General features: G+C 37.7%; 1 pseudogene; it reads right to left on the reverse strand.

The window, feature by feature from the left end:
• Nucleotides 1-1,823: 1,823 nt before the first annotated feature.
• On the reverse strand, nucleotides 1,824-2,858 carry LOC120589018 (28S ribosomal protein S35, mitochondrial-like; annotated as a pseudogene).
• Nucleotides 2,859-25,058: the final 22,200 nt, after the last annotated feature.

Here is a 25,058-nt window from a genome sequence, read left to right on the forward strand (position 1 = left end):
CCTTTAGACATTTCTTATATTATTGTCCTGAATTGCTATTGAATTTTATGAGTATCTGTCTTGTCTCTCTAACAACAAGGAAAGGAACCTCATATTTTGTCTGTGTTTCCATTAGAATTTTTTTTTCCTGGAGACTCAATAAAAATGGTGTAATAAGTAGTAGATTTTATAGAGTTATTTTAATCTATTGAATACAGATTCACTAAATACCAGCATGGATATTTTGTATTGTATTGTTAAAATTTTGATAGTTAATAATGCTGAATTTGCTTTTTTTAAAAAAGGAAATGAAGATTACATATGAAACATATAGTTAGTAGATTTGAGTGATTTTTATTTTTTATTACATTTTTCTAGCTTTATTGAAATATAATTGATTTATAACTGTGTAAGTTTAAGATGTACAATGTGATGATTTAATACACATTATTTATTGCAAAATGATTATCACAATAAGGTTAGTTAATATATTTATCACTTCACATAATTACAGTTTGTTTTTGGTATGTGGTGAAGGCATTTAAGATCTACTCTCTTAGCAACTATCAAGTATATAATACAGTATTGTTAACTATAGCCACCGCACTGTACATTAGGTCCTCAGAACCTACTCATATTCTAATGGGAAGTTTGTACCCTCTAACCATCTCCTCATTTCCCCCACCCTCCAGCCCCTGACAACCACAACTGTACTCTCTGTTTCTATGAGTTTGGTGTTTTTAGATTCCACATATAAGTGATATCATACAGTATTTGTCTTTCTCTGTTTTCTGAGAAAATATTATTTTACTTAATGCCCCTAAGATTTATCCAATGTCAGGAGTCTCTTCTTTTTTTATTGATGAATAATATTATATATATGTAATTATATATAATTATATGTATATATTATATATATGTCACATTTTCTTTATCCATTCATTCATCAGTGGACACTTAGATTGTTTCCATTCTTATCTGAGTAATTTTTAGATGTTAGTTACTTCCTCATTGATGCAAGAAAGAAAGTCTGGTAAATAAGGTATAATTAGTATAGTTAGAATCACATGTAACTGTCATCTACTCACATGACAAAAGATTGGAGATTAAGGACTCAGAATGGTTCTTTTTAAACAAATATTTAATTTACAAACTAGAGCCCACAAGGGACAAAATCTAAATTATGAATTTAGGGACCAGTAAGTAATTCTACTAAAAATTTTCCTCTGGTGTTTGAGCAGTTGCTCTGCTACCTTCCCATCCTTACTCCATCCTATCAGATACCTGCAATGATATTCACTCTGACTTTCAGTATCAAATTTGTTAATTATGAGAACTAGGCCTCTTTCTCCAAGTTTCATTTCATTGAGAAATGAAACCTGTCACTGCTGCCTTCGATGTAGGTATTGTGTCATCATAACAAACTATTCAACTACCATGTGTATATGGGGACTGGCTCCATAAGTTAATAGAAATACAACTATTTTCATTGTATTAAACAATCTAATCCTTTATTTTCTCTGGCTAAAAATCTATTTTCGGGTTGAAAGAAGTGAGGTTGAACTCTGCTTCTCTAATGCTATAGACTGAACATGTTTCCACATATATTTAGAATTACCCTTGATAAGGGTAATTCTTTTAGTCCTTTATTTTTATGACATTCACTAATTGGTAAATATTGTGTAATTTATGATATCCATAACATATTCTTATTGTCTTCCTTATTCACCCCTGTCAGGAAGAATTTGAAAATGACAGAGTAAGTGGTTAGTTTTTAAATTGTACTGGCACGAGATTGTGATTAAGGTTTTTTAAAAAATATTTTCAACTTTATATCAAATTAGATAACAATTACATATAGATCATAAAATTAATAAAGCAAGCAGATTTTTTACATAATTCATGTCAGATTTAATAGTCTCTTCATTGATTCTTTGTAGTGAGAAAGGATATTTTCATTGTCTTCCTCATTCTTAAGACTAACATCAGACTTTTAGTAATCTTCAACTTCTTTAGTATCAAGGAGCTCTTCTTTATTTGCTTCCAGATTTTTCTCTGTGGCTTTAATTTGGAGAAGTATTTTCAGGATATTTTTTTCTGATGAGCTATTTTTCCATATGTACTCTTACATGTCTGCTTCAGTCTTATTTTTCTCCTTCGGTTTTCCAAGACTCATAGTATAAAACTGTTAGCAGATACATTATATAATCATAATTCAGTCTCTTTAAAAGGGCATCCATCTGTCTGTCTTGATGGTAAGCACATCCATAATCTTGCAGTATCCCTCTCCTACAAGTTTAATAAGTTTATTTTTTGCATGATCATCTAAATTCAAACTGGAAAGTTTAACCCGTAAGGTTAATACTCGTGTTTTGGGGTATCAAATAGATGGTCCCCGATGGAACATAATCAGCTGTGTCAATTTCAATTGGAAAATGCTTGTCGCATTTCTCGTCACTGTCTAGTGCACCTGACCACTCGGTGCATAAATCTCTACTTTAAAAGTACTAGATTTCCCTCCTTTGCCATAGACACCCCCTTCTTTACTAGATAACCCATTTGAACAGGAATAAGTACTTCAGAGGGATTAAATGGTGCTGCAACAGGGTAAACACGTCAAAAGCCGTTTTCTCTGGCCTAGGAGGTAGTGCCCTTCTTCTCAGAGGTCTTTTAGAGTTAGATGTTCTTTCTATTTTATGCGGGTTTGATCTCTGGGCAAGAGTGGCCGGAGGCACAGCAGTGGAGAAGGCACATAGGTCCCTGGCTCCAGGCTCCAGAGCCCGCCACGCATGGGACGTGGCAGGCACCGTGGCTGCTGAGACGGCAAGCCAGCGTGCGATTAGGTTTTTTAATCCCCAGGGCAATACCAGAAAATACATATCTTTGAATATTAGCAAGGGACATATTTCTGGTATCATTTATATTCTGATGTTCAATAATGTACACTTCACCCAGTTCTCATTGAGCTCAAAAATTATGTTGCATAGAAAAGTAGAGTACTTCTCCATGGCGCTTGGCAGCATTTTTTTTTTCAATATTTTTTATGTGATCTAATCTAATTTTATTTAAGATATAACTGAATGGTTGGGGGAAAGTAAATTGGTAAAATATTTAAACTTGGTTCTGTAGTTCCTTGGTCATATAGATTGGATCTAAACATTAGAATTAGAGAAATTAATCAAGCTTTGTCTGATGTTTACTTAAGTTTCCCCTTTGCACTGAGAATTTAAAGCAAAGAGGTATTTCATGTTTAACTCATTACCAAGTGATGAAGAGGGAAATTTAATTGATAACTAAGATTTTTATAAGCAATCATACCTCATTTAACCTTCAAAACCTGGATAAAATAGGTATTGTTATTCTATATTTGAGATGTGATAACATATTCTGTGATACATCTTGTCTGTAGTCACAGGACAAGAACATTTCTGCCTAGCTCCAAAGGTCATGTTCTTAATACTCTTTCATGGATATGGTCAGAAATGAAAAACAATTTCCTTTGTCTTTAGTAAATACATGTTCCTAGAGCCATATTCTCCAAAGGTTTTGTTATCCCATATGTGACACTGTAATATAATTGATTATTACCATGTATAATATACCATCAACTTTAGGAGCATGGTTGGCTCACAGTAGAGGCTAACATGGACATACATATCATAAAAGGAGATTTTAACAGAAAATTTGCTACAGCCTACTGTAACATATTTTTCAAACCTAAGCAAATCTTATTTAAAACAATTTTAATATGAACATAATTAAACTGGTTAGCAATATTTCATAATTTCATTGTGCTTGTTTCTACTGGGGTTGCTGCAAATAGAAAAAGTATTTTCTGAAAAAATAGATAGGATGAGGTATAACATTTTTCCTTTTTTAACAGGATACGATTTGATTCTAAAAGTTAAGTGCTGTGCTCTTGAGCAAAAAACAAGCAGTGAAAGGAGGATAATTAAGAAATCACAGGTTTCCCATTTTATAAAATCTTAAACAACAGGAGTGGCCTTTTCATTATCTTTCAATTCTTCCATGTACTATCACCTTCTTCCTCATGATGTGATTATCTGTTGAATGAATTATACTATAAATATTTGTTTTATTTAAATGCATAGTTTTTATTTTGCACAATAAAGGTTCCTTATTTACTCTAATGATAGATTAAAAAGAAGGCAGTATCCTTAACCTTTGTTTAGATGGTAAGAGATCAGGAGAGCATGGCATGAGTATTACTGGCCATGCAATCCAATTTGGTTTGTGGCTTTTACATACTTCCAGAGCTGAATTTAATTTATCCCTACTCTTGCCACGCAATTGACAAAGTTGTGGTTGCTATACCAAGCAAGATGCAAAAGCAGGGTACAACTGGTTCCAGAAAATGAAAGTGTGTCTTTATGTTTCCTTTATTAGAGGCCCCCGGTGCATATTTTCTTACCCTAGTTTGCGTCCAAGGTTTAAAAATGACTAGTTCATTGTCTATGATATTGCTGAATGTCAGTGTAGAAATAATACACAAAATTAGAAGACTTTGATTTGGACCTCACACTTTAGATAACAAGTTATCTGGAGTTTTCTCACTTATGAATAGAGATAATACCTTTTGGGTTTCTCTATTTTGCAAACCTCAAAAAGAAAAAAAAAACTCTGAAGGGGATTTGAAAACTTTAGGAGGCTATGCTAACACAATTACATATTAGGCTCTCCTGATTTCCATCTCCTAAAATGTACAAATTTGAGGTCAGGTTATATTTTGAAGTCTCACTGGTGCTAAAAAATTCAAATAGATCAAACACTGCTCCTGTTTGTTTCTGTATGACAACTAATACCAATGAAGGTTATTACAGCAGTGGGAAAACCCACATAATTTCTCCAGGGAAAGTTTTCTTCACTGGAAGTACCCATCACCAGTAAGCAATAGGAAGCTTTACTATGACTCTTAGTTTGCAAATAAACTTTTTCATCTTAATCAGATAAGATTGAGTGAATTTTAATTGAAAGCTATCACACAGGGTAAAGTTTTTCTTGGCTCCTTTGTGCCTTTATAGCACTCTCCTTTCTTCCTCTTTCCCTCTTACTCTTCCACAAATATACGCTGCGTATCATTCTGTGATGCTTGTGCTGTTAGGCACTTATATAAAGTAATCCTTTAATTCTCACCAAAATTTCAGTTTGAAGGTTTCCATTTCATAGATGAGGAGATATGTTCTGTGAAATGCAAAATCACATAACCAAAATGTGGAAAAGCATATTTTATGGAACGAACAATGAATGTATAATGGTGAATGCTGCTGCATGTACCCTAAAGCTTGAAACGAGATAACGCTGAGCTAGAGATTGTAATATTAGTTGCTTTGATGTCTGAATAAATACCTAGATGTTGAAGGAATTAGTGACTGACTTCTCTAGGATATTAGAGTGAGTTCTTTAGTAAAAGACAACTGGGAAATGAGCATCCTTGTCTAAAAATATAAGATCTTAATAAAACCAACATCAGATTGGCCTTGGAGGAGATAGCATTGAAATGATCACAATGGCCTGAGTGAAGTCCTAACAATAGGGAAGGTAGTGCACAAAGACATGGAGGTATGAAAGGACATGTTGACTGGAGTCTGGAATGCAGGAGCATGTTTGGCCATATGTGTGTGGGAGGTGTGTCTATGTATATAGATAAGTTTTAGATGAACCTGGAGAATTAACAAGCTTATGATTTTGACCAGATTTACATTTTAGAAAAATATAATTATAGAGAAAAAAGACTAGTTTGGAAACTATTGCAGAGATGAGGTACAGTGGTGACAGGGACTCAATTATGGTGAGAAATTCTAGGCCTTGGCTTACAAAAATACATAGAAAAGACCTAGTTCTTCAGGTACATGGTGCTCACAGAAAAACTTCATTCAAAGAAGAAAATCTTCACATAAACAGATATCTATCCTGTCCTATAATGATGAAACATATACATATACTTCCTATTACAGATGAATTCCTTCATTAATGGAAGCAGAAGTGCACTCTAGATTGGCACTACAAATCTTTCTAGCTATAAATTTTCCTGTCCAGGACAGTTCTTGCTGTTATTTTGGAAATGTAATGAAGTTGCCTGATTTCTTATTTTAAAATTATGGTGAATTTTAAATTGCTATTCATGAATGCAAAGATTAATTACACTTGAATAGATATAAGAAGATATTTGATGTTGCTGGGTAGTTTTGCTCACTCATCTATATTGTATACTGGATTTTCAAGACTTGAAGCTCTCTGCCATTCTGCACAGTGTTATATGATATGGAAACACTCTTTCATGGTGAATTTTTATGAATATGGTGAAAATTTTTAAATATATTTGATTGGGATATTTGATGAGACAGTATAACTAAATTTTCTCCTATAATTTTGATAAATATTTTTTCAATCTGGTTCTGCACCTTGATGCAATCTGAATAGGGGAGATAATTTTATTATTAAATGAGGCTAACATTTTGGCTACTGATTTCAATTTTTGCTTGATGAAATCATTGTCATAATTAATTCATTATAATTTTAATATAAGTGGAGCCATACACATCTCCTTTTATTCAGCACAATTATTTTGAGATTCATCTCATGTTGTAGTTGACATAACAAGATTATTTTTTGCACATCTAGCATCCTGTAGCCCTTGATTACAATGAAATCTTTAAGGGCAATTGTTACATAAAGATCATCAAGAATGTTTGGTTCAAGTTTCCTTTCAAAACTCCCATCTTGAGCTTCAAGTAAGACTTTAGGGTCAATCAAAGGTTAGTCATTTATTAGCTTTCTCCACAACTTGGGCTTCAGGCACCATGTTCTATACCTCATCTTCACCTGATTGGGTTTATGAGGATTATGCGGTTTCTGGAGTTTCCTCTCCGTTTTCTTCCTGTAGGGAGAATTTTCTCTATTTTATCCAGCTGTATGCTTTACTTTATGTCCAAAGGAACCTGGTACTTTATTTGGCCCATACCATAGGTTGACTTGTACTCATGGCTGGTATCAAACTGTTTCATGATGAACTTTTCATCAATGTCCAAGTCTCCAAAAGTATCAACTCATCTGCAGAATTTACGAACTGCTCTCGGGATTTTTCTGTGAAGAGGAGAACCTTTGGGAAAATACTTTGTGCTTGACTTCCTTTTTCTCTTTTTTCTCAGGAAGCAAATTGTCTGAATATGACAGGGGAGTCTTCTTGGGAGGTTCCAGGTAGACTTTGGCAGGACATTTTTCACAAAGCTTTGTGGAGGACTTCATTCTTTTCCTGGTGCCCTGACAATATGTCCATGTGTCCTCCAGCTTCCTGTCAGGATCGAGCACTTCCAGCACATTTAATAAGAGATCTGCAGGTAGATCTTCCTACAGATTTGGGTGGCAAGCCAAGGGATGCTTGGTCAGGCTGGCTCTGCTGTCCTCTAAGAATGCTTTCCATGCTTGCTGGGATGGCGAGAGTGTGGAAAACATGTCTGTTTCTGTGGGCAGCTTTTTTTGACTCTTTTTGGGAGCAGGTTGGGAAACTGTATGAGCAATCATGGAGAGAAAGCCTTCCATAGGGCCATGAGTGATTAGATTTTCACAAGATGGACAGCCTGTCCTGAAGTCATCTAGCCCCTCTTTGACACATATCCAGAGACGTGAGGAACTTCAGAAGCCTGTTCTTGTGCTTTGTGAAACACTTAGAAGGTAACTTGTCCTGTTACCAGGGCTTACAATTCATTCCCAGGAGCATTGATTCCAGTGGTTGTACTACTTAACATTAGGTTGGCTAAAATATTCCAAAAAGATTAGTGCATCATTGTTTAGGATGGATATCTGGTGACTGGTTTCCTTTAAAGTTATTTGACTTTGTTATCAGGGTAATGCTGGCTTCATGGAATGATTTGAAAAGTATCTCATACTTTTCATTTTCTGGCAACATTTTGTATATGGTTGGTATTGTTTCTTCTGTAAATGCTTTGTAGAGGACACCAGTAAACTGTCCAAGTATGGAGTTTTATTTGTGGAAAGGATTTTCTAACCTCAAATTCAATTTCTTTAATAGATGGACGTATTTCAGATTATCTCTTTATTCTTGAGTGAACTTGGTTAGTTTACATATTTGAAGGAATATATCTTATTTCAGCTGTGTTGTCAAAATTAAAGTCATAAAGTATTCATAGTATTCCTTGTTATCCTTTAAATATCTGTGGCATCTGTAGTGATATCACCTTTTTCTTTACTGATTTTAGTGGTCTTTATCTTCTCTCTTTCTTTCTTGATCATACTGGCTTGATGTCAATATATTTTATTGGTCTTTTTAAAGAATCAGCTTTTATTTTCATTGTTTTATCTCCGTATTTTTTTTTCTATTTGAGTTCTCTCAACTGTGTTTACTGTGGACATACATTTTGCTTACATGTGTGTTATAAATGTGACACTACTTTAAAAAATTATGTTTGCTTAAATACTGCATCACCATTGATTTTAATATCTAAAAAGGCTTATGTATTTACTCATGTACTTATTGTTTTCACTATTCTTTATTCATTTATATAGATTCTTATTTCCATCTCATCTAATTTTCTTTCTGCTTGAAGAAAATTCTTCAACTTTTGGGGGGGGATACTTTATGTCTGCTGGTGATAAATTTGCTCATCTTTCGTGTGGCTGAAAAAGTTTTTATTTTGCCTTGTTTTAAAGAGATGTTTTTGCTGTGTATGGAGTCATAGATTGACCATTTTGTTTTCTTCCTGTATTTTAAGGAGGCTGCTCAACTGTTTTATCAATTGCATTATTCAAATAAGAAGTCTAATTTCACCCTGATTTTTGTTCTTTGTATGTAATGTGTCTTTTTTCCTGGCTCCTTTTAAGATTTACTGTTTATCACTGTTTTTGAGCAAATTGATTATGATGCGATTTATCATTTTTTTAGTGATTCTCATGCTTGCATTTTGTTGAAGTCCTTGTAATTGTGGATTTGTAGTTTCCATCAAATTTAGGGAAAAGTTGTCATTATATCTTCAAACATACTTTCTGTCCTGCTTTCTCTCTCCTCTTCTTTGGAGACTTCAGTTACATATATGTTAAGTTGCTTGAAGTTTTCTCACAGCTCACTGATGCTATACTCATTTCTTTAAAAATTTTTCTTTTTTGTTTACATTTTATCCTAGATAATATTTCTTGCTTAGTCTTACACTAATCTTCTGCAGTGTGTAATATGTCGTGGATGCTATTTAATGTGTTTTTTTTTTTTTTGCTCACGCTTTCAAAGTTTTCATTTCTAGGTTTGATTTAGGATTTTTTTTTAATTTCTTCTATGTCTATGCTTAACTTTGGAACATTTCGAGTATAGTTATAAGAATTGTTCTATGTTTGTTTCTTCTAATTCTAACATATTGTGTAGATCATGTGTAGGCTTTGATTATTTCATTTCTTCCTTACAGGGCTGATTACTGCATATTGCATCCCTGATAATTTATTATTGGATGCCAGACATTGTATATTTTACCTATTTGGCACTGGATGATTTTCTATTTTTAAAAATATTTTTTATCTTTTTTTGGGAGTACTGTTAAGTTGCTTTGAAATGGTTTGATCCTTTTAGATCCTTTTTAATATGTGATAGAAATGAAGCAGTCCTCTGTTATGTTATATGGTTAAATAACGTTATATTATTATATCAGTAAATATTCCCCCTTACTGAGGCAAGACCCTTTCATGTAAACTATCCAGTGCCCTGTGAATCTTGAGGTTTTACAGTCTGGCTAACTGTAAAAGTCACTATTTCAGGCCCTGTGTGAGCATCAGGCATTGTTATATATAATTCATTTAAGTGGTTTCTTTCCTGGCTTCTAATAATACATAAGCTGGTCAATAATCAACTGAACAATTAGTGTCGGGTGCAAGATTTTTTAATTCCCTCTCTTTGCATCATTCTCTCTGGTGCTCTGTCTTGAGAACTCTACCAACCTTGCTCTCTCCAGTCTCTAAGCTAGATCTCCTTAACTTAGTGAGACTTCTGGTTTCTGCCTGGGTTCCTCCTCTCTGAACTGTGGCCTGGAAACTCAAGTAATGTGAAGCAATCGTAGGGCTCACCTCATTTATTTATTATCTCTCAGGTGTCAATCTCTGTTGCCTAATGTCCAGTGTCTTTCAAACTATTGTCTTATTTCCCTCCATTTTCTTTAGGTGTTCCAGAGGGTAAATCTGATCCCTGTTACACTATCTTGGCTAGGTCAGAAAATATATCTTATTTTTTCTTGCTTTGTCTCCACTAATTTGTGAGTCTATCTTCTCAAAGGTCATCACCAGACTTCTAAACCATCAAATACCTTACTACTTTCTTACAGATCACTATCATTAGAAATTTTAGATCACACCCACATTGTCGAAACAAAGTCCTCTCTTAAAATCGATACCATTCTATTTTTCTTTTTTTCCTAATACTTATAATATTCCTCTACTTTAAAGTCCATGAAATAAATACCAACCTCAGCATACAGCATTAGGGGTTTTATAATGTTGATGCAGCATAGATTTTATTTTTTTTGCCATTGCCAATAATACTCTAATACACAAATTACAGATTAGATGTAATTCTTCAATCATAACTGCAGCTTGTATCTTTTCTCAAAATCCATTTTTTCATTCATTCAGTTATTCAGTACACATTTTTTAAGTTCCCATTTTGTGTGAGGCAGTGTGCTAGATCCTCAAACAATTGCAATTAAATATACAAACATTATGTTTTCCTTATAATAAAATTCCCATCAGTTCTTTGCCAGATAAAATAAGTTTTTATATGAATTATTTTAAAGATTTTGTTCAAACTTCATCCTTGAAGTATATCCTTTCTGAGTAGGTGTTGAGTGAGGAAGGTTAAGACTGCAAATCAATGAAATAGATTTAAATATATCAATATGACTAGACTGAATTAAGATTGCTGTTAGAAGTTAAAGTAAAGGAATAAAAATTTAGTGACCATTATTCAGTGGGAATTTGGTGTAGTCTAGCAATCATTGCTTGTAACATTTATTGTTGTTGTTGTTGTTGTTGTTGTTGTTGTTGTTATTTCCTGAAGTATGAAACACAGGCAGAACATCTCTACTTAAGGTCAAGGATGAAATGACATTTTTATATAAAAAAGAAGACAACTAGCAAATTGCCTAAAGTTAATGATCAGTATAGAAAAACACCTGATATTCAAACACCTTTGAAAGTTCACTACAGTCCCATGTTGTCATATGGCATATACTTTTTCCATATGAGGAAAGATAGATATACAACAGAAATTACATATATCCATTATTACAGTTATCAAGTGAAATGTCATGAATGAGCATCATGGGTTCCAAGTAATGCTTCCAGAGCCCACTTGACTCTTAAAGAGATTTTATTACTGTATGGAAATCAGCATCTTCCAATTATCCATTCAGCTCTGGCTATAGAAGTCAACATTAGGAGATAGGCTGCTGAAAAAGAATCTGCTGTGGTTGTTTAACACCTAAAGCACATATTTCTGAAAAGAGATTATCCATGTAGAATGCTCATCTCTTTGCTCAATTGCCTCCTTTTTTGCTTCTTAAATAGGGAGCATGCTAATGGCTAATGTTGTGTGTCTTAAAGGTAATTGTTACCATAACTTTGGGCCTTTATTCCAGTATACAATAAAAACATATCTAATACTTTGTAATCTAGCAAAACTTTTCAATATCAGATTATTCCACTAGCTTCCCCTTTCAGTTTTCATTCTGATTTTTCTTTTTTATCAAAACGACATTGGCAATTATTTTCTCTGTATTCTTGGCTTCTATGTGTCACTTCTCTCTCCTTTGACATCTATCAAATATTTGTATATAATTATGTTTCTACTTAGTCATCTGCTATTCCCAGTTTTCCAAATTTAGTCTCTCTTGTTTAATATTTCTTCATAAGTTATTCCAGGCATGCATCATTTTGTTCATCTTCTCTGAACTTCAATTTCATCTAATTTTGACCTTAATTTTCACTATGGAAACATGCAAAGTTTGTTCTTGCTGAAGTATCAAGAAAGTTCATATTTTATTACTTAAATATCAAATGAAAAGAACATGACTGTAAAATTTTAGATTTATTTCTGGACTTGCAAAAGGAAACATAACCAAGATGCTATGATGTGTAAAGGGCAACAATATAGGAGAAAAGGATTAGCCACTGTAACATTGCGAGCATAATGCAATAATCACAGACCAAAACTGTGAATTTTAGAAATTAAAGAGTTAAAAGATGAAGTTCAGTTTTAAACTATTATGAAAGGCATAGATTCTTTTTTGTAAAAGTGCAATATTTCATTTAGGGAAAAATACTGGATTACACACTCATTTCTGATTTCTCAAAGGAGAAACATATTTTATCTCTTCAAAAATATGTCTTATACGCGTTACTTTGCTTAAATTTGCCTGGATGGTGTTTACCACCATCAAAATGCTTAATTGTGTCCAGTTTTTATGTTAAGTGTAACATCCTTATGAGCTCTCTTAGGCCTTTCTGATACATTAAGATACATCTTGCTAATGGATGCACAAAATAAATTGAGATCAAGCACAGATACTCACAGACACAATTCAAAGTTTATGGCATCTCGATGCCGAGATTCTGAGTGTAGTTCTCAGAAAAGGAGCTTGGCAGTGACATTATTGTCATTCACAGTATGTGCTGCCTCTGTAATGACTCGCTGCAAAACAAACACTGAATGCTACTTTTTTGCTTTTTGCCTTTTTTTTTTTTATAAAAGTGTAAATCATCTTCAGATTTCTTTTGGTTAGTGAAAACAGGTACTAATATAGGTCTTTTGTACAAGTGAAGTGACATAATGCAAACTTTCAAAAACTGGGGGATATCTGCATAAGTTTTAGAGTTCTTTTTTATTTTTGGTGTTTCTCTTTAAAAACTTTTGGGGCAACATTGGTTAATAAAATTATATAGGTTGCAAATGTACAATTATGACAGCACAACAAAACAGAACTTTTGGGATGCAGCAAAAGTGGTCATAAGAGGGAAGTTTATATCATTACAGGCCTATCTGAAGAAACAAGAAAAATTCCAAATGAACAGCCTAAACATTATATCTTAAAAAACTAGAAAAAGAACAACTGAAACTCAAAGTCAGCAAAAGGAAGAAGTAATGAAACTTAGAACAGAATTAAATGAAATAGAGAACAAAAAGACAATAGAAAAAATTAAAGCAACAAAGAACACATTCTTTGAAAAGATTAATAAACTTGACAAACTCCTGGCAAAACTCACTAAGGAAAAAAGAGAAAAGACTCAAACATAATCAGAAATGAAAGCGGAACTTACTACAGACACCACAGAAATACAAAGGATCATACAAATTTATAGTTCTTTTGGTAAATTTATTCCTAAGTATTTTATCCTTTGTGACGCTATTGAAATAAAATCATAAATTTTATTTTAGAATGATTTATCATTGCTAATACATAAAAACACAATTGATGTTTCTATTGTTATGGTGCGAATGATTCTAAGACCCACGGAGCCAATTGAGATTAATTATGAGCCTTTATTAGCCGGCTGGCCGGCAACTGACTCTCTACCTCGCAGGGTTAGAGGAAATCAGCCCCGAGCTTCCAGAGGAGGCAGCTTATAAAGCCTCCTACTACATCCTTGAATAAGCAGATTACAAGAAGCAGAAGTTAGCCGGTAACGTTTTGTACAAAGATAAATGTTGCGCTTCTGGGGAACTCTCAGATCAAACAGGGCCTAGTAGACAGTTTTATCATCTGCACCTTGGAATGTTGCGCTTCTCCTGGGGCTGGCGCCTGGAGATATCACCTCTCTGTAACTGGAGAATTTCCACTTTTACATTCCCCACTGGTTTTCGAAAGGAAATCAAATCATTGATTCTCCGACTTGGAGTGGTTGGTAGTTTGTTCTGAGAACCATGAGTTTTACTGCCTGTACCCGCTTTTTGACATAGGCAGTTATCCAATTAATTACACAGGGCCCAAACAAAAGGCCCAGGAAGACTAGAATAAGGGGGCCTGTAATGGCTGTCAGGAGAGTTGTTAACCAAGGGATGTTATTAAAAAGTCCTTCATACCAAGATTCTCCATGCCTAAGTCATTCTTCTCTGTCTTTAACCCTCTCTGTCTTATTAGCGCTAAGCTGTCTCATATAATTCCAGAATGGTTAGCATAAAAACAGCAAGTTTCACCTAGTGCTATGCAGAGACCTCCTTGTTTTAGGAACAGAAGGTTTAGTCCTCTTCTGTTCTGCAGGACTACTTCAGCCAAGGAGTTAAGAGAGGTCTCAAGGTGATTGATAGATTTTTCAAGAGTCAATAGGTCTTCATTTATTTGTTGGCTTAAGGCTTTATAGTTGGAATTTCTAGTAACAAGGGCTGCTGTTCCTACTGCAGTAAATCCTGCTACCCCTATTCCTACTATAAGGAGAACTAAAAAAAGGGCCCTTTTTACTCTGGCCCCTAGATATTGGAAGTATTCTCGCCCTGCCTCACCAGAGTAAAAGTAGTCCTGAGGAATGACATGAACTAGGACACAAAATCCAGCATTTTTTCTCCAGTAGTTAAAGTTGATACAAGGGGTTCATCCAGTATTACAAGCAAAACAAGTTCCTTTAGGAGCAGCTAAGTAGTTATTAGATGTTGAATTCACCTGTATAGTTGTATTACAATTTTCTCTATAAGTAGAATTATTAATATGATAAGAAGAGGTGTGTATACAAGTTTCTTGTCCCTGGAGATCTACAAGAGTCAGCTTTGGGTGATTTTTCCAGGGGCATACAGTATTATTAGGAGCAGACAGATTTCTTATAGTACTTTCATTACTTCCCAAAACAGCAACAGCTCCCAGTCCTACATAATATGGGGGCACCGGATTAAGGCAAAACCAACAATCATCTGTGATATTTGGATTACTAGTATTAGCAAACTTGTACACAGCTGTTAACATTTTCAATATAGAATCTCGTGTAGTATTAGGAGTTGCTCTTAACCTAGGGGCATGATGGGTAGACCCTTGGCTTGGAGCAGGAGTCGTAACCTTATGCTTAGGTCTTGGCCTGTATGGGCTTGGATTCAGAAATGAGTTCGGCCCAATCAGATGTATGGGGGTCTTAACTGGTTTCTTCTGAGTTGTTATGAGTAACCCTGGATCCATTCCAGAAACATATAACTTTAGACCCCATGTTTTCCCTGTAAGCCAGGACAGATTTGTCCATTGTTTCACAGTCAGAATAACAGGATTACATTTTCCTGAGGTGGTACAAGAGGATTGACTAGGATGGGTAAGATTCAGGAAAGGGTCAGTATTAAATCCTTTTCCTAGTATGTCACATAGATCTACATGGAATGTAGGCTGATACATAGTCTGATTAACCAATATGGGAGCCCCTGTTTCTGATATAATTAACTCCCATTTGGCCTGCAAAGGTTGATGAGGATTACCTCTTACATTATTAATAGCAATTAATCCAACTATAATTAAACCCGCGAGAGTCTTATCTTGAGAGGGTCTCCTGTTGGGCGGACACACCATCTCTCAGTCTCTGGTGGTGGTTGAGCAGCCTTGATGTGGGTGTGATGAATCCAATGGCATCTCCCAGCAACTTTGACCGCGGTGGGAGTGGTGAGGATGACAGGAAAGGGTCCATCCCAGCGGGGCTCAAAGGCAGCTGGCTGTACCTTCTTCGCCCAGGTCCAATCACCTGGAGTGTAGTCGTGTGGCTGGACTGGATGCTGAGCGGTTGTTCTGGTGGCAGAGACCAGTTGGAGGGTCTCCTGCCATGCGAGATGGAGGGCCTGCAAAGACTTAAGCAGTGAAAAATTATGGACTTCTGTTAGCTTTTCTTCTCCTAACTTGGGGAGGAGAGGAGGGGGTCTTTCAAACATGATTTCATATGGGGTGAGGCCTTGGAGGTAAGGGGTACATCTCACCCTAAGAAGGGAAAAGGGGACGAGGCTCACCCAGTTCTCACCAGTTTCAAGTTTAAACTTGGTTAAAGTTTCTTTTAATGTCCTGTTCATTCTTTCTATCTGGCCTGAACTCTGAGGTCTATATATACAGTGTAGTTTCCAATTAATACCTAACATTTTGGCTAAGGTTTGACTTGTTTTGGCGATGAACGCCGGGACATTGTCAGACCCCAGTATTAATGGCAAGCCAAATTGGGGTACTATTTCTGATACTAATTTCTTAGCTACTACCTGAGCAGTTTCTCTCTTAGTTGCGAAGGCTTCAGTCCATCCTGAGTAGGTGTCAATGAACATGAGTAGATACTTAAATCCAAAAATTCCAGGGCTTACTTCTGTAAAGTCTAATTCCCAATGTTCTCCCGGGGCTTGGCCCCTGAGTCTTGATCCAATTTGTACTTCAACAGGAGGCCCAGGGTTAACTTGGGCGCAAATATGACATCTTGTTGTTACCTCTTTGGCAGTTTTGTGTAGCCCTGGGATATAATAGTCTCTTTTTAAAAGTTCAATTACCTTTGTCTCTCCTAGGTGGGTGCTCTGATGGACTAGTGAGACTAGCTCTCGACCTAGGGTACCGGGTACTAGGGTGCGTCCATCTGGGAGGTGGATCCACCCAGTGGGTCCTTCTACCCCCTTTAGCTTACTGCATAATTCAAGTTCCCCCGGGGTGTAGACAGGTGAGTTTGAGAGCGTTCTGGGAGGCAAAACTGGAAGAATGTCAATAGGCCCCACTGGTTTTCGAGTGGCTTCCTTTGCAATTCGGTCGGCAAAGGCATTGCCCCGGGCTACCTCAGACTCAGTTCTCTGGTGACCTGGACAGTGTATGATAGCTACTTTCTTAGGCAGCCAGATGGCTTCCAGGAGAGCTAGGATCTCTTCTCTGTTCCTGATTTCCTTACCCCCTGAGGTGAATATTCCTCTCTCTTTATAGAGTGCCCCATGAATATGTGCAGTAGCAAAGGCATACCTGCTGTCTGTATAGATGTTAACTGTCCTCTCCTTACTCCATCGGAGCGCTTGGGTCACAGCGATGAGTTCGGCTCGCTGAGCTGATGTTCCGTGGCTCAGGGCCTGAGCCCAGATGACAGTCCCTCCGGTAACTACTGCCACCCCAGCATACCTGACTCCTTCTGCGACGAAGCTGCTTTCCATCGGTGTACAGTGTGGCATCCGGTTGTGGCCATGGAACGTCAGTCAGGTCTGGCCTGAGGCAGGTGATGTTATCCAAAAGCTCGAAACAATCATGTAATGGCTGTTGAGGGTCATCATCAGGCAAAAGGGTGGCTGGGTTAAGAACAGAAGTTTTCAAGAATTGTACTTGTGGGGGGTTAAAGAGAAGAACCTGGTATTGAGTGATCCGTGCATTTGAAATCTAACGATCAGGGGGGCTGCGGAGCATGGTTTCCACCGCATGGGGGGCTATAATCTGGATAGTCTGCCCTAAAGTCAACTTCAGTGCTTCTTTGGTGAGGATGGCCGTGGCCGCAATGGCCCGCAAGCAATTAGGCCACCCTGCTGCACCACAGTCCAGTCTTTTGGAGAGGTATGCAACGGGTCTCTTCCAGGGTCCTAGAGTCTGGGTGAGGACCCCCTTCGCTATGCCTCTAGTCTCAGTCACAAAGTGTTGGAACGGCTTGTCTAAAGTAGGCAGAGCAAAAGCAGGGGCTGTAGTCAAGGCTGTTTTTAGGGCTTCAAAAGCCTCTTTTTCTTCTTTTCCTCAGCTCAAGTCCTCAGACTTTTCCCCAGTGCTGGCATACAGGGGCTTGGCTAACTCTGCAAACCCTGGAATCCAGAGCCTACAGTAACCTACGGCTCCGAGAAACTCTCTGACCTGCCGCTTAGTGGTGGGTTGGAGTATTTTTAAAATGGCCTCAATTCTGCTTGATGACAGAGTCCGGTGGCCTCCTTGCAGCTTCTATCCTAAATACGTTGCCTGGGAGGTGCAGAGTGGAGCTTTCTTAGCGGACACCCGGTATCCCTTAGCCTCTAATTCTTGTAATAAATCTTCAGTGGCCCACTTACATTCTGCATCTGTTGTAGTGGCTAAGAGTAAATCATCCACATATTGTAGAAGAACAGTCTCTGGATGTCTCTGACGAAAGTCAATAAGGTCCTGGCTCAGGGCCTCATCAAACAGTGTGGGGGAGTTCTTAAATCCCTGCAGCAGTCTAGTCCAAGTCAATTGTTCCGAATACAGTCTATCAGGGTCCTCCCATTCAAAGGCAAATATTGGTTGACTCACCTTTGCTAGGGAGAGAGTGAGGAAAGCATCCTTTAAATCAAGGACGGTGTACACCTGGTGGCTAGGCGGCAGTTGGCTCAGGAAGGTGTACGGGTTGGGAACAGTGGGATGTATGGTCTCAACCCACTTATTTACTTCTCTGAGGTCCCGTACTGGCCTGTAGTCTTGGGAACCCAGTTTCTGAACTGGAAGCAGTGGGATATTCCAAGGCGAATGACAGGGGACTAAGATCCCTTTGTTCAGGAGCCTCCGAATATGCACTGCTATACCAGAGTTAGCCTTCTGACTGATGGGGTACTGCCTTACACTGATGGGCTCGGCAGAACTCAGCAGGGTCACAACAATAGGGGACTGATGGGCTGCCAATCCAGGTGGGTTAGTCTCAGCCCACACCTGAGGGATCCTGCACTGCAGTTCTTTTAACAGTGATGCATTAGGGGAAGGATCAAAAACAGGCTCCTCCAATAAAAGGTATTCTTCAGAGAGGGGTTAAGTGAGCATTATTGCAGATGGAGTGGCCCCCAGAGTTAGTTCAGTGTGTCCTTCCTTAAAAGAGATGGTGGCCCATAATTTTTGTAGTAAGTGTCTCCACAGCAAGGGGTACAGGCATTCAGGCATAACCAGGAACGAATGAGTGATGGTCCCTTTTCCTAGGTCAGTAATTCTGGCCTGGGTCCAAGGGTAAGATTTCCCGTGTCCTGTGGCTCCTTGTATTAAAGTCTTTTCTTTAGATAGGGGGCCTTGGGTATTCTGCAAAACTGAGTAAGTAGCCCCCGTATCCACTAAAACATTTACAGGTTGGCCCCCGACTTGCAATGTTACCCTGGGCTCCTAGGGGCTCATAATGTAGGAGCCCTGACCCTTTTCGGGGCACATGTTCTTCCAATGTCCTTTCTTCTTACAGTATGAACATTGGTCCTTCTCTAAGTTACTCTGACCCCGGACTGCCTTTCCCTCGGGCTGTCGGCTTGGCCCTCGCCCCGGTCTGGTCCCGGCCGGGCGGGCCCTGTGACTTATCCTGTCCAACAAAAATAACCTTCTGGACATCATCCCTGTTGTTGAACACCTTCTGGGTAATCTCGAGAAGCTTAGATAAGTTCTCTCCCTCAAACTCTTCTAGTTTTTGTAATTTCTTTCTGATATTTGGGGCCGACTGACTAACAAAGGCTAGATTAATGGCTCGCCGATTATTTGGGTCCTCCGGGTCAATGCGAGTATACAGTCTATAAAATTCTAGTAACCTCACTAAAAATGCTGCAGGTGACTCATCTTTAGTCTGAACAACCTCACTTACCTTGGATAAATTGACTGGTTGGTGAGCCGCTGCCTGGAGGCCTTGGAGTAACAACTGGCGGTACCTCAGGAGAGCCTCCTTACCTTGATCTCTGTTGGGATTTCATTCAGGTCAGGTGCTGGGAAATACAAGTTGTACTCATGCGGGGTCAATGGTGGGCTGCCCAGTGGGGTCTGAGACCCCCCTTGCAGCTTCCCTTAGAATGTGTTCCTTCTCCTCTGTAGTGAACAAAACCTGTAAAAGCTGCTGGCAATCATCCCATGTGGGTTGGTGGGTGAAAAAGATGGATTGTAAAAGGGAGGTCAAGCCTTGGGGTTTTTTCTGAGAAGGACGGAGTTTGCAATTTCCAATTATACAGATCACTAGTTGAAAAAGGGACATACACCATGAAAGAGGTCTGGGTGTCTCCCCCAGGTGGGGCTATCTGTCGGAGAGGCGCCAGGACAGCTGCAGGTTGCGACGAATCAGGGATAGGGTCAGGATCCTGTGGAGGGTAGTAGACAGCCCCCATCTGAGTGTGTGGTGTGCTCTGAAGAGGGGCTGCCTCCCAAGAATCAGGAGGCCTAAAGGGGCTACCAGGAGAGCAGTAGGGTGGGGGATTGAGGATCTCCGGATCCTCCGGAGGTGCCTGTAGACCAGGTTCAAGGGATTTCTGAGGTGCCAGAGTGCTCCTTGGCCCTACCAGAAGAACTGTATGAGAGGCAGGTGCCGGCAGAGAGTCAGCCACCAGAGAGTCTGGCTTACTCTGACAATCTTTCAGATACTTAGGAGCATCAGACACAACGTCTATCCAAACATTTATGTATGGGGCCTGATCAGGGTAACCAGGATTCCCATAAACAACACTTCTGACTCTGAAGGCAGTCTGCAAATCAAAGGAACCCTCAGATGGCCATTCAACTCTGAAGGCCAGCCAGTCTACTTGGCAGAGCCTCTGGAGATCAAACGAAGTGACTGACGACCCATAACCTTGGGCCCGACGCCTGAAATCCTTAAAATTGCCCACAAGGCACCACAAGGGAGTGGGCTTAGAAGAAGCTTGTCCCATGGCGGCGGGGATGGACGTGAATGAGAATAAAAGTCCTGTGAAAGATAACAATGTTAGACAAGGTCCACTCAGTGACTAGGTGGCCACTCGGGCAGTGCTAGAGCAGCAAGAAACCCTGCAAAAAGAAGAATTAATAAACTAAAAAGAATAACAAGAAAAATCACAAGAGACATTCAGAGACCAGAATGATCAGACAATGAGACAAACTTGAAGGAAACCAAAGTAAGTAAACTTATGAGGAACGAGGCAATAGGAGGGTAACAGTACATTCTACCGGTCTGGACAAACATACACAATACAGGCAGACAAAACAGACTACAGATAACACAAAACGCTAGCGTATTAGAAAGCGAAACCGAAACAGGTACTGGGTCAGGGTCTGACGTCTCAGACCTGACCGTACTAGGGAAGTTGTGCTGCGTCCAGCCTTCCACTAGTTCTCAGGGCCCACAGACAGAAACGGGTCTAAGATTACTCTTAGAATAACTCACCGGTGAGACAGGAACAGAAACAGGTCTAAGATTACTCTTAGACTAAATCACCAGTGAGACTGGATCAGAAGGCTCGCGTCCAATTTTCAGAAATGTTTGTCCACTGGTTTCTCTGATCTAGGGCCGCCCGACGTCCGGGGCTGAGGAACGTCTCTCAGCGGCCACCCCCTGGACGCAGTCATGCCCCGCCCGGAGTGACTGTGGTTGTGGGTCTCAGAGAAAACTCCCCTTCTCTCTCTGGGGAAGATCTCGGTGGGACCTCCAAAATGTTATGGCGCGAATGATTCTAAGACCCATGGAGCCAATTGAGATCAATTATGAGCCTTTATTAGCCGGCCGGCAACTGACTCTCTACCTCGCAGGGTTAGAGGAAATCAGCCCCGAGCTTCCAGAGGAGGCGGCTTATAAAGCCTCCTGCTACATCCTTGAATAAGCAGATTACAAGAAACAGAAGTTAGCCGGTAACGTTTTGTGCAAAGATAAATGTTGCGCTTCTGGGGAACTCTCAAATCAAACAGGGCCTAGTAGGCAGTTTATCATCTGCACCTTGGAATGTTGCGCTTCTCCTGGGGCTGGCGCCTGGAGATATCACCTCCCTGTAACTGGAGAATTTCCACTTTTTAGTTCTGTATTGATCTAGAACTTTAGTGGCCTCATTTATTCTAATTATTTTTTAGTGGATTTTAAAGGATTTTTAATATGTAAGATAAGATTTGTAGAGATAGTTTTACTTCTTTTTCAACTTGGATGCCTTTATTTTATTTATTTTTTCCTAAATAACCTGACAAGAACCTCTAGTACAATGTTTAATAGAATTGGTAAGAGTGAAAATCCTTGTCTTGCCATTCTGATCTTAGGGGTAAAACATTTAGTCTTTTGCAATTAAGTATAATGTAATACTTTCACAGCTACTTAATCAGGGAAATTTCCTTCTGTTTCTAGTTTTTGATTTTTTTTTTATCATAAAGGAGTGTCAAATATTGTCAGTGTTTTCCCTGTATTTATTGAGGTGATCATGTGTTTTTTTGTCTTATTTATTTATTTATTTATTTATTTATTTTCATAAGTTGAATTAGTTATTTTTTGTGTGTTAAACTGCCCTTGCATTCCTGAGATATATCCCACATGGTCAGAATGTATGTTCCTGTTTTATGTGTTGCAGGGTGTGGTTTGCTAGTATTTTGTTAAGGACTTTCTTTTTGACAGTAGCCAATTAAATTCAGGAGCCTTTACAGGGGTGGATTTTGAGGCCAATTTTTGAGATTTGTTCTGGCTCTATCTTTTTCTCTGGTTCTTCTGGTAAACTAGCTGGCACATGGTTTAGCTTGAAGCTCTCATAGAGATACCACCTTCTTATTTGCTTACTGCCAGAATCTCCATTGTTGTTGAGAGCACCCCTAGGCATGAACTTTCTCAATATCTATTTCCAGTAAAAGTAGTTCCTTTGCGGAGAACTTTGAACCTCTCTGTTCTTACAGATAGTTTCTTCTCACTAGGGAACATCTTTGTGCCATTGCTCTGGAGCTCAGGACTGGAATGATAAAGCAGGGCACTGGGTGGGGCAGTAGACTTGGTCTTCAGCTTTATTTTCTCCTGGTGTAGAATTTCCACCCAATGAGAGAGCTGGGACAAGGGCTACTGGTTTGCTATGCTTAGGATAGAGCCTCTGCTCTACCAGTAGGGGTTTTAAGTGTTTTCTTAAAATAATTTTCACCAGTTATGATTGTTTTGTTGGGAATCGGGTCCACTTTTTGTATTACCATTCCATAAGTACTAGTGTGAGAATAATCTCGAGGTTGATTCTGACCATATCACTTTCTTCCTTGAATAATATTGCTTTCTTATTATTCTATGAACAGTTGTCATTTTCTAAATGTCATGATGTGCTATCTGCCTTTGAGCCTTGTTTTCTATTTTCCCCCATGATAATCTAGGCACAGAGGATGACACACTATGTCCTGAAAACACCTGTGCCTTTTAGTATTTATACCTTTAAAATGAATCTTTCTACATTGCTCTTTCCTTCACCCCTGTCAAAGAGTTGTCACTATTTAAGGGATCCCTCTTTTTTTTTTTTTTGCAATCTTAGAAGGCAAAAGAAGTACTTCCATCATCTACCTATATTAGTAATTTGAAATTCTTCCGTAGCCTTTAACTTAGAGTTATTTAATGTACATTCTTCTAATATTCTATTCCATGAGCTCTTTGTAGGCAACATTTCTACATTTTTAATTGATACATTTATGCAATAGTTAGGCACGATTCCTTTATATAATAGTATCTAAAATTTTTGTTGACTCTAAGTGAATAAGTATTCTGTCTCAAAGTACTATGCAGATTTCGTGTCCCTTAAAGAGTTCTAAAACATAAAACATTCAGAATTGATCATGGAACAATTAAAATTTGCTCTCCATTAATTATTTTAATGGACCTTTAAAACTATATTTCATCTTTTAATTAGAGGATCTAGCAACATGAACAATGCTGGCCTTTCAGTCTTCACTATAACTGTAGCAACACCATGGGTTACAGTGTAGATTGCATTCATCTACTGATAAGTAAATGGAGACCTGTGGACTTATCAAAACTGTATACTCTGCTCACTAGTCATATTAGGTCACAATATTGCTTCTATTCACAATGGATTCACTGAATTAAAGGGAAAATAAAATATTTTTTTCCTAGGAGCTTTAGCAGATCATATTTACTTTTATTTTGGTTAAAATTAATACGTGAAAAAGAAAAATTCCCAAGGAATGGGTAGCATTAATAAACACTGATTTGCATTGATTAAATAATTTAGGAGTATGAAATGTGGTTTGAGAAATGTTATAAACATTCATAGTCATTTAGAGATTTTTGCCAGAGCTATTTGGAAACATGAAATTGAAAACAGATGAGAGTTGGACACAATGGTAAATAGCCCTTATATTTGCCCTGAGACAACATTGGATTCATTATCTTCTTCAATACAAAAGATAATGGACAATTTGAGTATCATTTTTTGCGCAGTCTCATACTCTTGTTTTCTGATCTGTACACATTTTGGTTCTATGGTAAGGCATGATTCATTTCAAATTTATGTTATACTTTGTGATGGGTTTTAATGAATTGGTTCATATTGTTTGTTTCAGGGTTTTTTTCCATCCACTAGAATATATTGACAAAGAATTTTGACAGGGATTATAAGTTTACACACACACACATAAATAAGAGAAAATAAAATAGGAAAAACCCTTAAGATCTCTCTAATATTCTTCTAAAATCATTTTTCCCATTTCAGCCTAAATCTGTACTCTTACAAATTCCTCAAATAAGATGAAATACTTCTTTCAGATGGGATCATATGTTTTTTCTAATTTAATGTCTTATGACAAAAATTTTGAATTTACATTCCCAAGACTGCCTTTCTAAAATTGGTAATTTTTATTAGTGACATCTAATTGAGTTTTAAAAATGATTAAAACTATGACTTTATAAATTAGGTGACATTGCTAACAGCACATGCTAAAAATGTAATCCGTAAATACATGGCAACTACATTTGTGGGCTCGGGTAAAACTCCGATTTCAATTTAAAAACAATTAATAGTTTATTGTTTATAAGAATTTCTAAATATCTTTAGCATAATTTACTAGGTACTCAAATTCTATTGGTTGTATTTGTATGTGTGTGTGTTGTTATTTTTAAAAGAGAACTGGAAGTGATACAAATTGGTAAAGTTGTTCCTCTTTGAACCCCTAGCTTCTAATACGAGGGAAATTTTGCTTGTTGCTTCTGTTACCTTCTAATGTCCTAAATTTATTTGACTCAGCTTCCTGGCTAGAGCTGTTTTTATTTTTATTTTCACTGCTCCACCTGTGTTCTTCTCGAAGCTGAGATCTTTAACAAGATAAACTTCGTACTTGTTCAAGTAGTCATTAATTCAATTAAAATAAAATTAGCATCTTAAAAGTTCTCATCACACACACAAATTTTTTTTGCAACCATACATGGTGATGGATATTAACTAGATTTATTAAGGT

This window comes from Pteropus medius, unplaced genomic scaffold (genome assembly GCF_902729225.1).
Source record: "Pteropus medius unplaced genomic scaffold, Ma_sr-lr_union100, whole genome shotgun sequence".
In the NCBI taxonomy this organism is placed as follows: Eukaryota; Metazoa; Chordata; class Mammalia; order Chiroptera; family Pteropodidae; genus Pteropus; species Pteropus medius.